The 14,466-nt window shown below is 39.6% G+C and overlaps 1 long non-coding RNA gene across 1 annotated transcript; it reads left to right on the top strand.

The window, feature by feature from the left end:
• Window positions 1-11,049: 11,049 nt before the first annotated feature.
• LOC147622326 (uncharacterized) lies at window positions 11,050-11,775 on the top strand. Its single transcript, XR_015269738.1, has 3 exons — window positions 11,050-11,180; window positions 11,333-11,416; window positions 11,509-11,775. It is a non-coding gene; the product is annotated as an uncharacterized LOC147622326 (long non-coding RNA).
• Window positions 11,776-14,466: the final 2,691 nt, after the last annotated feature.

Raw genomic sequence — 14,466 nt, 5'->3', positions numbered from 1 at the left:
CACTGAATTTTCTCATTGTCATCTTAGAGAATATGAAACGGTAGGATTTTCTTTCACAGAGTATTTACTTAATCATTTACCAATTTTCAAGGAAATTAGCATAGGATTAAAGAGAACTCTTATTTTGATAAAAAAATAAAATTCTTATGCATCCTTATATGCATAAAAATCGATATTAGTGAAAGTAACACTTTTACAATAAAAAATTTTCTTTTATGCATTATTTTATGCATAAAAATCAATAACGATGAAAGTAACACTTTTATAATTAAAAAATATTCTTTCATGCATACTTTTATGCATAAAAATCAATAATGATAAAAGTAACACTTTTATAACTAAAAAAATTCTTTTATGCATAAAAATCAATAATGATAAAAGTAACACTTTTATAATAAAAAAATTCTTTTATGCATCCCTTTATGCATAAAAATCAATAATGATGAAAGTAACACTTTTATAATTAAAAAAATATTCTTTTATACATAAAATCCATTTTGATGAAAGTAACACTTTCATAATTTAAAAAAAATTATTCTTTTATGCATAAAAATCCATTTTGATGAAAGTAACACTTTAATAAAAAAAATATTCTTTTATACATAAAATCCATTTTGATTAAATTAACACTTTCATAATATTAAAAAAATTATTCTTTTATGCATAAAAATCCATTTTGATGAAAGTAACACTTTCATAATAAAAAAATTATTCTTTTATGCATAAAAATCTATTTTGATGAAAGTAACACTTTCATAATTAAAAAATTATTCTTTTATGCATAAAAATCCATTTTGATGAAAGTAACACTTTCATAATTAAAAAATTATTCTTTTATGCATAAAAATCCATTTTGATGAAAGTGTTACCATATTATAGTAGTGATGTGTGTGAACACACTTAGGACCGCCGGGGCACTTTTTCCCTCACTAGGAGGTTTTTTCCCCCGTGCATTGTATATACGCCCATTATCTTCTAGGGCTTGTTATCTTTCATTTTTGGCACTCATAATACACTACTGTGTTGTGCTCAAGCTTCCTCATCTTCTTGAAGTTGTGTGTGCATTCCTGCAACCCTAATTCCAACAATTGGTATCAGAGCAGGCTTCCTCCTCCCGGGCAGCATCACCGGCACCTGCCGCTTCATCTCCTCCGATTGCGACGAGGTTTCACGAGCGTCAGCAGGTTAGTATATGCCGTGGGAGAGCCCGTAGGGCTCAGTCATTTCAGAATTTTGATCTGAAGTCATTTCGCCCTCCGTTTTTGCATTCCAAGTACTGCGCAGGCAAAATCGTCCTACTGTGCAGATTTTCTGTCAAGATTGAAATCTGCAGGACAGGTGCCCATTCGTCTGTTTTGGGCTGTGCTACATAGCACAGGTCGATTTTATACAGGTTTTCCTCTTACAGACAGCATTTACATCTAGTAGTACAGTCATTGGCCATGGCTGACAACAATGATGTATTCCGCATGTTGGCTGCTGAGGATAAGTTGGATGGCACCAACTATCCATTGTGGGCATATATGATGCGACATGTATTGGTAGCAAAGGGGTTATGGAACATTGTGCAGGGTATTGATGCACGTCCTATTGTGGCTGGGAATGCTGCAAACACATCAGAAACAGGTACTGTTGATGATGGTGCAGGCACAAGTGCTGTAGCAGCTGTTCGAGAACCACCACTTTCAGCAGAGCAGATTCGTTGGGATGGTAGAGATGCGCAGGCTCATGCCTTGATTGCGCTGTCTGTCAAACGTACCATTATCCCACATATTCGCTCCTGCAGGACTTCTAAGGATGCTTGGGATGTACTTGCCACATTGTATCAGGCAAGAAATGAGGCTCGTGTTGCTTACCTCCGAAAACAGTTGGAGAGTGAGCATATGAACGAAGGTGATTCTATGGATAGCTTTTTGACAAAGATCAAGGATTTCAAAGAGCAGCTCATTTCTGCAGATGAAATCCTGTCAGAGAGTTCACTTGTGCAGACTGTTTTGAATGGTTTACCAGATTCTTATCAGGGTTTTGCTTCCACTCTTCGCTTGATGATGAAAGGCAATCCCAATGCCTTATCATTTGAGGAGTTAGTTTCTGTTTTGCTGCAAGAAGACCAGTCAAGGCAAAACAGGAATATTATGCGTGTCGCAGATCAAGCTTTTGTTGCTAGTCAGAGAAGCGGGAAAGGTAAAGCTGGCTTTTCTTCTAGTAAGCAGAAATCTGCAAATGCTGCGCAACCAAAGAAGGAAGACAAAGATGAGAAGAAGGGTGACAAACAGAAGACATTTTGCAAGTACTGTAAGGGAAATGATCATGTCATCAAAGCGTGTCCTAAGCTGGCTGCGAAAGAGGCTAAGAAGAAAGAGGCTGGTATGGCTGTTGTTGCAGATGCCTCTCCTTCTAACAATGAATCTGCTAATGTTGTGCTAGATACAGAATGGGCATTCAATGCGCAGTGCAGTTATGACCCATCTTTGCATGACACATGTATGTCTGCAGTAGATTCAGATGTATGGTACTTTGACAGTGGTGCCACTAAGTATATCACCTCGCAGCGCAGTTTATTCACTTTCCTTGAGTCTGCTCCCACAGGGAATACTGTCACTTGTGCCAATAACTCCTCTTATCTCGTTAAAGGAGTTGGAAAGATTGTGCTGAATGTTGCAAATGGCAACACCTTTACACTTTTTGATGCATTGTATGTGCCAGGGATCAAAAAGAATCTGCTGTCAGTCTCCGCATTTGCCAAAACAGGTTTGGTTGTAAAATTTGTGGATGACAGATGTACTGTTCATGATCTCTCTTGTGGTGACATCATTGTAGCATCTGGTTCACTATGTCGAGGGCTGTATAAGCTCAATATGGATGGCAAATGTGTAGAGGATTCAGCATGTGCTATTATGGATACGCAGGCTATTTCAGATGCAAAACTGTGGCATGCACGTTTTGGTCATCTGAATTTTGCAAGTTTGCTGCGCCTGCAGAAATCTGAAATGGTGTCTTCTTTGCCTAAGCTTGAGGCACCTGTCAAGCATGTTTGTGAGGGCTGCATATTGGGTAAAATGCAGCGTGCTTCCTTTCCCAAAGATGGATCAGTGAGAGCTGAACGCAGATTGCAGCTTGTTCACAGTGATGTTTGTGGTCCCATGCAAACTCCATCATTTGGAAACTACCTTTACTTCGTGACTTTCATTGATGATTTTACCAGGCATGCATGGGTATATCCTTTGAAGGCAAAGTCCGAAGTGTTTTTGTGCTTCAAACAGTTTTTGGTTATGGCTGAAAATGTGTCAGAAAGTAAGATGGGCACCCTCCGTTCAGATCGAGGGGGGGAGTATATGTCTTCAGAATTTAATGCATTTCTGGCTGAGCGTGGGATAAAACACCAATGTACAGTGCCGTATACACCACAGCAAAATGGTGTGGCTGAGAGAAAAAATAGGTCTCTCATGGAAATGGCAAGATGTATGGTTAAGAGTCAAAGTCTACCACATGGTTTTTGGCTTGAGGCTGTCATGTGTGCCACTTATGTACTAAACAGGTGTCCCACCAAAGCATTACAGGTTATCACTCCATATGAGGCTTGGCATGGCCGCAAGCCATCTGTTGGCCATTTACGTGTTTTTGGTTGCCTGGCATATGCATTAGTGCCTGTGCAACATCGCAGAAAATTGGATGACAAAGCTGTCAAATGTATTTTTGTTGGATATAGTGCTGAGAGCAAAGGCTATCGTTTGTATCATCCACAGACAAAGCGCATTTTGGTTAGCCGTGATGTTGTATTTGTGGAAGATGCAGTTCAGCCCTTGGTTTCATGTACTAAGGAGACAAATATCAGCTCACGTGATGTCTATGATACATTGTTGCCTCTTTTCAGTGGTGCACAGTCAAGTGCAATACCTCATGAGGCAGTTTTTCAGCCTATGCAGGTTTTAAATGATGGCACAGATCAGCCTATATCTGATGCAGATGTGCATGATGCACTTGAGGATGAGAGACAAGAGATTGAGGGCTCTAGGAATATGCCTAGATGGCTGGTGCAGACTTTGCGTGACAGCAAGTTGGATGCCCCTTTGTCTAGTCGCACTCGTTCTGGCTCTCATGGAGCCTCTTATGCGTCAGATTGTTATGCATTGGCTGTTTCTAGTATGTGCGATGAAAGTGAGCCTGTTTCATTTGATGAGGCACAAAGTTCAGAAAATTGGATGGCTGCTATGCAAGCAGAATACGATGCTATTATGAAGAATGGTACATGGTCTTTATGTGACTTGCCCCCTGGCAAGAAGGCCATTGGCACTAAGTGGGTATACAAATTGAAGCGTAAGCCTGATGGCACAGTGGATCGCCATAAGGCTAGGCTTGTTGCAAAAGGTTATGCTCAAGAGAAGGGCATTGATTTTGATGAGACTTTTGCTCCCACATGTCGTATGACCACTGTTCGTAGCATCTGTGCATTAGCAGCTCATAATGGTTGGAATGTACATCAGCTGGACATAAAGACTGCGTTCTTAAATGGAGATTTGCATGAGGAGGTGTATGTATCGCAGCCTCGTGGTTTTGTTCAAAGAGGGCAGGAAAACAAAGTGTGCAGGTTAAAAAAGGCTTTATATGGTTTAAAGCAAGCTCCACGAGCTTGGTATGAAAAAATACATGCATATTTGACTGCACATGGGTTTCAGAATAGTCCAACAGAAAGCACTTTGTATGCTAAACGTGTGGATGGTGTACATCTAATCATTGCTCTCTATGTCGATGACATGCTGCTCACAGGACCAAATGAGAGTCATATTGCTGATTTTAAGGCTGATTTGAATGCCTCTTTTGAGATGTCAGATTTGGGGCATTTGCATCATTATTTGGGGATACAATTTAAGCAGTGTGATGGAGGTATTGCTTTGTGTCAGACAAAGTATATTGAAACATTGTTGCGGAGATTTGGCCTTGAAGACTGCAAGCCTATTGCTACTCCAATGGAGACAGGTTTGAAGTTGAGTCTTCATGATGCTGGAGATCACTTTGATGTCACACTCTATCAGACAGCTGTTGGTTGCCTCATTTATGTATGCATTACGAGGCCAGACATTCAGTTTGCAGTCTCACAGGTGAGCAGATTTATGCATAGCCCAGGCATTAAGCATTGGCAGGCAGTGAAGCGTATCTTTCGCTATTTGAGTGGTACTCGGCATCTTGGGTTGTTTTATCCCAAGGGGGGATCATTGCCGCCAGATTTACATGCTTTTTCAGATTCTGACTGGGCTGGTTGTTATGACACACGCGTGTCCACGAGTGGTTTTTGCTTCATGCTTGGAAGCTCATGCATATCATGGTTGAGCAAGAAGCAGCCTACTGTGGCCACTTCTAGTTGTGAAGCTGAGTACAGGGCAGCGTTCACAGCTACGGTTGAGTGTGTGTGGCTCAGACGCCTTATGGATGATTTGGGTGTTGGGCAGCCATCTGCCACCACCATCTTCACTGACAGTCAGAGCGCATTGGCAGTTGCGCGGAACCCAGTGTTCCATGCTCGTACGAAGCACATTGAGGTGCACTACCATTATGTCAGGGAGAGACTCTCTGCAGGAGAGATCAGTTTGGCTTATGTGCCAACACAGGATAACCTTGCAGACCTTTTCACAAAGGCTCTGCCTCGTGAGAAGTTCGAAGCTTTTCGCAAAGCTTTGGGCTTACTCCCTTTTGTGGATTCGTCCACATAGCTAGACACTTCCCTATACATGAGTGCTAGCTCTTGTTCACCGCATCACTCCAGGGGGGATTTGTTACCATATTATAGTAGTGATGTGTGTGAACACACTTAGGACCGCCGGGGCACTTTTTCCCTCACTAGGAGGTTTTTTCCCCCGTGCATTGTATATACGCCCATTATCTTCTAGGGCTTGTTATCTTTCATTTTTGGCACTCATAATACACTACTGTGTTGTGCTCAAGCTTCCTCATCTTCTTGAAGTTGTGTGTGCATTCCTGCAACCCTAATTCCAACAGAAAGTAACACTTTCATAAATAAAAAAATTATTCTTTTATGCATAAAAATCTATTTTGATGAAAGTAACACTTTCATAATAAAAAAATTATTCTTTTATGCATAAAAATTCATTTTGATGAAAGTAACACTTTCATTTAAAAAAATTATTCTTTTATGCAAAAAAATACTAATCAATATGCATCTTCTATGCATGAAAATGACACTTTTAGAATATAGAAACGATAGGGATTACTCTTTTAGAATAATAAAAGATAATACTTATTTCTAAATTTTTAAAAAATTTTGCCATAACCTCCTTTGTATGGTTGACCATTTTTAAAATTTTTCTACTTAATTTTTCTTAAAAATTAACTCTAATTGGTTTAAAGTAATCTAGACTAATCAAAATTCACTTATAAAAGAGAAAACAATATAAAAAGTTTAATTCCAACTATTATCACTTAACTAGGATAAAGAAGGTCTGATTTTAAGAATGAGAGAGGGGAAAAGCCTTTCCACAAGGCATAGCATCCATTTATCACTTCAAACAACACAAAAATTAGAAAGCATAAAAAGAATAAAGAAAAATATAAGATTTCTAACTTACATAAATTTTTGGTGCTTTCCTTTGGCTTGATGGTTTGAGGGTTCTACTCTTCTTTGTAAAACAAGAGCGGCCACCAATCTTTAGAAGAGGGAAAGGTCAAAAACTAGTGAATTATTAAGAAATTCACAGTTCTTGGCTCTTGGGAGGAGTAGAGTAATAGTGCATAAACACTATTATTTTTCAACAAAGGGGGAGGCTTCTATTTATAGGAAAAAGTGAGCTCCTAACCAAGCAAACTGATTCTGGAATTTTCCAAATCAGTTTGGTCAAATTTTGACCATTTTTAGGTTAGTTTAGCTTACTTTTTGGAACTAGACTTTAAGTAGGAGAGAGGAGAGATGAAATATCTCAATTTTTGAAGATTTGAAACTCCACCCCACATGTGAAGTAGGCGCCTCATTCATGAGGGGGGAATCCCCATTGTGAGGTGTCAAAAATCTATTTTTTAAGCTTTTCCTTTGGTCCTTAGTCCACTCTTCATCTTATGTGAGTATTTACTCATTTTTGGGGGGAGATTTTCTTTATTTCTTTTATTTATCTTCTTCATACATTTGGATGAATTTGATTGGCCCTTCAAAACCTTAATTTGAAATTTTTTGAAAATCTGGACCCCTAGGATAAGGCCTCTTGAACAGATTATACTTGATTTCTAATGCACCTTCTGAAAATCTTTTTGAACTTCTGTTTCGGGGGAACTTATTTTAATAAGAAGAGATATTTTTCCATCCAAAAATATTCAAAATCTGAATATTCTCGCTCTAGAATATTTTCTCTCTCTAGGTCAAAATAGGTAGAAACAAGATCTTTTATATTTCTGAAAGGGATTTGATTACAGGGGGAAGATGTTGGACATCTTGAGAGGCTAGGGAAGAATCTTACATTCTCTCCCACTTGAAAAACGTGAGATGTCATCTCGCAAACTGGGGATAATCTCACAACAGTTCGGCTTCCTTCTCCCAGGTGGCATCTTCAAAAGGATAGAACTTCCACTTAACCAATAATTCTCTTAGAATTCTATTCTTGAGGACCTTTTCACGAACATCAAGGATTTCTTCAGGTTGGAGTTCTATCTACCTTGGGTTGAAGAAGTTAAGATTTCATCATCAAGCAGATGATTCGAGCTTGGTATATACTTTTTAAGAAGGCTAACATGAAATACATTATGTACTTTAAGATGAGGAGGTAGAAGAAGCTCGTAGGCTAAGTCACCTACTTTCTTTGTAATCAGATATGGCCCAGAATATCTGGGGGGATAACTTCTTGTACTTCCCAAGAGACAGAGAACTTCTTTTGGGGCGTACTCGAATGAAGACTATATCTGCTTCTTCGAATTCTCTGACTATCCTTTTCTTATCTGCATACAACTTCTGTCTATCCAGGGTAGCTTTTATATCTTTACGAATTGCCTGCATCTGCTGCTCTATGTCATCAAGCATGTGTCTGGACATCTCGACCCTAATCAATGGGTCGGACCAAGTTAATGGAGTTAAGCAATCTTGTCCATACAAAGCTTTGAAAGGGCTCATCCCAATACTTCTGTGATAAGAAGCATTGTAGGCAAACTCGACTAGGTGCAGATAGCTTAGCCACTTCTTGGGTTCCCTGCCATAGCATGACCGAAGTATATCTTCGATTACTTGGTTCACCCTTTCAGTTTGACCATCGGTCTCAGGGTGGTAGGCTGTGCTGAGATCCAAGAAAGTTCCTACTGCTTCAAAAAATGCAGTCCAGAATCTTGATGTGAATTTGGGGTCTCGATCACTTACTATTCTTTTGGGTAGGCCATGCAATCTGAAGATTTCCTTGAGAAACACTCTGGCCACATCCACTGGAGTGTAGGTTTCTTTTACTGGAATCAGATGGGCAACTTTGGTTAATCTATTAACTACCATGAAGATGGAGTTGTAACCTAATTGCACTGAAGGTAATCCAGTAATAAAATCCATACTTATACATTCCCACTTCATCTAGGGGATGTCTAAAGGATGTAACTTCCCGGGCATTTTTACTCTCTCGGCCTTGACCTTCTGACAGGTCAGACATTGACGTACATGATTAAGCACATCCTTTTTTAGACCAGGCCAAAAGAAGCTTTTCTTCACAGACATGTAGGTTTTGATGAAACCTAGATGTCCTGCAACAATAAGGCTGTCATGTGCTTCATTCAGAATTTGTCCCTTGGTTCCCTCATCATTGGGAATGTATACTTGCGATTATAATACATAATTCCATCATCCAGGCTGTACCCTTGAACTCAGTTCAACTCCTGTGCAGTTTTGCTTTCCTGCATAAGTAGGGTAGCAATAGGGCCAAAGAATCTATCCTGCATGATCTTCTCTCTTGCTTCAATAATCAAGGGATTTGACACTACAGTATTTGCAAGCAAGGAGGCTTTTCTGTTGAGGGCATCTGCTACCACATTTTCTTTGCCTGGACGGTACTTGATTTCAAAATCAAATTCCTGCAGGGTTTGCATCCACCTTCTTTGGTGCATGTTGAGATCCTTCTGAGTGAAGATCCACTTTAAGCTCTGATGATCTATCATCAAAGTGAATCTTTGACCCAGTAGATAATGTCTCCACAACTTCAGGGCATATACTACTGAAAGTAGAACAGCATAATTCCTCTCATGCGTTCTGAGTTTTTGGGATTCATAGGCCACTGCATGACCTTCCTGCATGAGTGCACCTCCCAGAGCAAAACCACTGGCATCAGTTACTACCTCAAAGGGTAGAGAGAAATCTGGCAACTTCAGGACGGGATTGGTTACCAAGGCGGTCTTCAGCTTATCAAAAGCACTCTGGCACCTGGCAGACCATTGAAACAGAATATTCTTCTTGGAGAAGATTAGTCAGGGGGGAAGCTATGAGAGCATACTTTGGTATAAAAATTCTATACCAACCAATCAATTCCAAGAATCCTCTGACTTCTTTCACTGTCTTTGGTTCGGGCCAATCTATGACTGCTTGGACTTTTGCGGAATCTAGAGAAATTCCATCTTTTGATACCAGAAAGCCCAAGTATTCGACATGGTCGGCAGAGAAAGTGCATTTGCTCTTTTTGGCAAAGAGTTGGTGCTTCCTTAGAATCTCAAGAACTTTTCTGACATGAGTTTCATGGTCAGCTGCATTCTTTGAGTAAATCAGAATATCATCAAAGAAAACAAGAACAAAATCATCCAAGTATTCTCTGAGAATGTCCTGCATTAAGCGATTGAATGTAGCTGGGGCATTTGTCAATCCAAATGGCATGACAGTGAATTCATAATGCCCATACCGAGTATTGATGGCTGTCTTTGGGATATCTTGCTCATTAATCCTGATCTGATAATACCCTGATCTGAGATCTATTTTTGTGAAGATCTGGGCTCCACTTAGCCTGTCTAGAAACTCATCAATTCTGGGGATAGGATACTTATTCTGGGGATAGGATACTTATTCTTAACTGTTGGCTGATTGAGACCTCTGTAGTCCACACAGAGTCTTAGCATTCATTAGGGAAAAAGGGAGCTCATTTTGGGGCCTTTTACGGTTTGGAAAAATAAGCTCTCAACCAATCAACAGAGGGCCAACGTAACGTTGGAAATTCACAAAAATAAGAGAAAATAGATAAAAGAAACAATACTTTATGTAGGTACAAGCGTGCTACATTAATGTGGAGATTGGTTTTTTATTCTCACAAGATCTTTGGACATGAAGATAGAATCTAGTCTGACATTTTCTCTGACAAGGGCCTTCCCGCTTCCACCTTCCTTTGAACTTTGAAATGTTATGCTGCCTTTCCTTCGAAAGGTCTACCATTCTACACCACTGCCTCATTGTGCAGCAGCCTCTTCTTTTTCAAAACTGCTCCCTTGATCCTGTTTGGCTTAGAGTAAGATGTTTCTTGTCAACTGTCTGTCTGCCCACTTTCTCTTTCTTGAAACTTCACTTTGTTATCTTGTTTACATTACTTTGCTGTTGTTACAGATTCACAAGGTCTCCATGGTGAATAAAAACTATGGCCGTTCTTGTGGAAGACGCTCTGTGGATGATAATGCTATGAAGGCAGAATTATACCACACATCATTACCCCGTCGACTTGCTTCTTCTATTTCTCGGTAGCGAATTCAAGTACAGTCAAAACGGAAGGAACTTGGGAAAGGTTTAGTGTTTCGAAAGGAGCATGGGTGCTCATGCAACCTAGCAAAAGAAAGAGACCCCAGACAAAAAACATTTTCTTGGCGTCATGGAAGGGAAGAGTACGAGATTTTAAAATCACCAGAGGGAAGATATCGGTGAAAGAAGTTTTGATTAAGCATGTGTACATGCATAAAGAACTTGTCTTGCGAGACTATCCAAATGATCTTCCGCAACACAGGCCTAATTGTATATTTTTCTATTGTGGTTTTGTTCTTTATGAGGTGTATGTATTTTTAAGATGAAGCTTTCTTTCTTTGCTTATTGACATTCTTGTGTTATTTTATTTCAGATTTATACCCTTCATCATATGAGACATGGCAAAACATCGATTGTATTCTGGGATTTATAGATGTTTTGCATGGATCGATAGGAGAACAACAATACCAAGGTCGATGTGCAACAGAGCTAGCTCAATCGGGTATATTTTTTACTGATCATTTTTATCAGTTGGCTGGACAATGCTAACACACATGGCGTGTTAAGAAAACAAGATCATCTGACTTATCCTAGTCTCATTAAGCACTGCTATTAGTTTACTTTACCCTATTGATTCATATTGCTTTTTTGCAGGTGCTCAAAAGAAGAGAGAGTTCAATAAAATGCAAAGACATTGAAAATTTGAAAATTGAGATAACACAGACTCCATAAACAAAGGTATTATATTCAATAAAGTAAAATTTTGTACAGAAGTGTTTAATTGTATATGTAGAACATATTCTTGACAACCATTTTCTGTTTATCTACAGCCTGATCCAGAGGTTGCTCTACATGGTCCAAGCTCTCCGTATCATCTTTTTTTGGAGAATCTGTTTTCTGCTACTCCATCCTGTCCTGTACAATCTCTTGGTGCTGCTCCATTGTCTTCTCTACTACCCCTGGAGAATCTGTTTGCTGTGCTGCTCCATCTTCTCCTCAATAACATCAGCAGAGCAAGTCCTTGTTCCTGTGGCTTCTCCTCATCATCACTAGGTCCTTGTTCCTGTGGCACCACATCAGCATCATCTGTGTCATCATGGTGTATGACACCTTCTCGGACTTTAGAGCTCTCACCCAACTCGACAGTAGCTGGTACAATAGGTTTGGGAGAGGCATACTTCAAAAACTTCCAAATTGTATCAGCTCTGAAACTATATATATAGTTCAAGCTGAAGTTATCTTCTCTCATCTGCAATGGCATATGATGATTTAGAACACTTTGTACCAATATCAATTATTTTGAAGCTAAATGAAAATTATTTTTTCTTACAAGGTCTGGCTGTCCTATCTCAAAATAGCTTGAAAGTATATATTTGGCACTGATCAGCACTCTCCAGTAGCCCCGCAGCTACTTGAATCATCTTGTTGTGGTGTCTGTACAGTTGGAAAGATATGTTAGAAACTGTTAACATCTGAACAAAACAAAATTATTCAATAGGTTCAAAGGCATAGAATGAAATAGACATCAGTAGGGGAAACGACTTTCTACCTCTAAATTTATTGACTCTATTGAATCCAAAAGATTGACAGTAGGAGGACAGTGATCCAATGCATCTAGAAACCTTCTAATACAACTGCAATACATATAATTCAGTTAGTGTGCATTAAAACAAAATAAAAAAGTTTAAAGTTAAAAATAGCACACACACCACTTACAATTTCAGCTCTCTGTGTGTGTTTTTAAGAGAGTTGAATATAAAGCATTGCTTCTGCTGGATATCAATAGAAGCAAAGCTCCAGTGGTCACTGTGTAAGGAAAAAAGCATTAAGAAATCAAAGGCTACAAGAGTTCTCAATCTTAAAGAAGAATCCCAAAAGAAGCAGTCACCCACATACCTATTATGGTATGGAAGTAGCAAAACGTCGATAACATCAAAATTGCAGTGTCTGAACCAATTGAAAATATCCATGGGAGTTTCCTTTGCATCTCTTAACCTGGAGGAAATGGCAGGATTAATAATATGAACTGTATGTTGTACAGCGTGGTTAAGCCAGCTTCTCATCATGCTGCATTGGACCAAACAATAATTAGGGTAGGGTGTGAAGGAGATACAAGAAGGATTGTTTTGCAAACAAATGTAAAATAAAAGACACTTACTAGAGCATTGCAAGAATGATAGTATCTGAGCAATACTCATTCTTATGAGCCAATGCTGCCAAGCGTGGTTTTGTCAAGTCAAAATTATTCACTGAAGTTTCATCCTCAATATGGACAACTATGTTAGGGCCCCAGATCCTGCAACCTTCTCTGTATCTGCAGCTCCCTCTGTACAGTCTCCACATCTATAACAGATTTGGATTCTTTTATTTGCTGCTTCAGTGACTCCTCATAAGTAGCTTTCCCTCTGGTGTTCTTTGAGTGGGTTACTTCAACAACCTTAACCTCATCTACTTTCAACTTTCTTGTAGGTGGAATTAATAATATGTCTCTCATCTTGATGTCCTGCCATACATTGCATCTTCAAAATATTTCTCCAAGTAATCCTCTGCCATTTCCTGTAAGGAAAGAATGGCAGTCCTGTTCCACCTGAAACCAAGGTGCCAACTATCACATATGTCTTTCACTAGTCTCTAAAAAGGTACCTTGGGGATTGCAAAGCCTATAGCTTTCTATTGCTTCCTGATCTCCTTTAGCACACCTGCACCATGTTTCAATCTCTTGGTCTTTTGCTGGAGCAGGCTCATTGGCTTCCCCTTCCTGCCATGTGTAACTCTTCCCTTTGGAGGCACACTAAATTCCTTGATACCTGCCCCAGCTGCTGCTGCTGCAAGACCTGGCCCCTTGCCAGCACTCCTTGCATTTGACTTGGTTCTAGCCATCACTCTGACAAGCTGCACACAAAGCAATGGAAAGAGATTACAGCCATGGAGAACATGGAATGATCCTAATAGCTCACTCTCGCGTTTTCCTGCAAATACTTGAAGTAACATGTTGGTACATTCCTACAGTGATTTCTCTGTCTTTACAACTAAATACAATACATTAGGAAAAAAGGAAGCTCATTTTGGGGCATTTTAGAAGAGAGAGAAAATAGGCTCTCAACCAATCAGGAGTGGGCCAGCGTTACGTTGAAAATTCAACAAAAGAAGATGAAAATAAGAAAAATAAATAGTATTGTATGTTCATAGAAGCGTGTCACATTAATAAGGTGATCCAATTTGAATCTTTAAAAAATTTATTTTTTGTGCAGAATTTGGTGATTCTGACACTGCAAACGCGTCCGGAACGGCCCAAAACCCCAAAAACGGCACTTGAAACGTTGGAATCGGACATCCGGAGGTCCGGAAACGGCCAAAAAAGGCCCCAAAAGTGAATTTGCAACAAAACGCGATTTCAGCTGTTTGAAATTCCTAAACCCTTCTCCTCGCGTTTTCCTGCAAATTTATGAGACAACCTACTGGAACATGCCTTCAGTCATTTCAACCAGCCCAATTCAAAAGTCTTTCTGCTTGTGGTATTTATTCTAATATCTAAGCTACATCACATCCCAAAAGTATGTGTTATACTATTAAACAAGAAGATAGGGATATAGAGAGTCTTACTGACCTGAAAGCTATCTGTGGGTGTGCTGTGCTGTTGATGAGTACCCTGTGCTGGGGATGAACCTGTGCTACTGGTCAGGATGCTGATGGTGCAGAGTAGGGAGGTAGGGAGGCAAGAGAGCTGAGAGGGGAGGGCCAAGACAGGAGAGATTAAACAAGAGAGAAAAGATTAGTGCAAAATACAA

This window comes from Cibotium barometz, chromosome 29, assembly GCF_041138505.1.
Source record: "Cibotium barometz isolate CiBa-2024 chromosome 29, ASM4113850v1, whole genome shotgun sequence".
Taxonomy (NCBI): domain Eukaryota; kingdom Viridiplantae; phylum Streptophyta; class Polypodiopsida; order Cyatheales; family Cibotiaceae; genus Cibotium; species Cibotium barometz.
The sequence above is the reverse complement of the archived record's forward strand: the minus strand, read 5'-3'. Positions and strand labels throughout refer to the sequence as shown.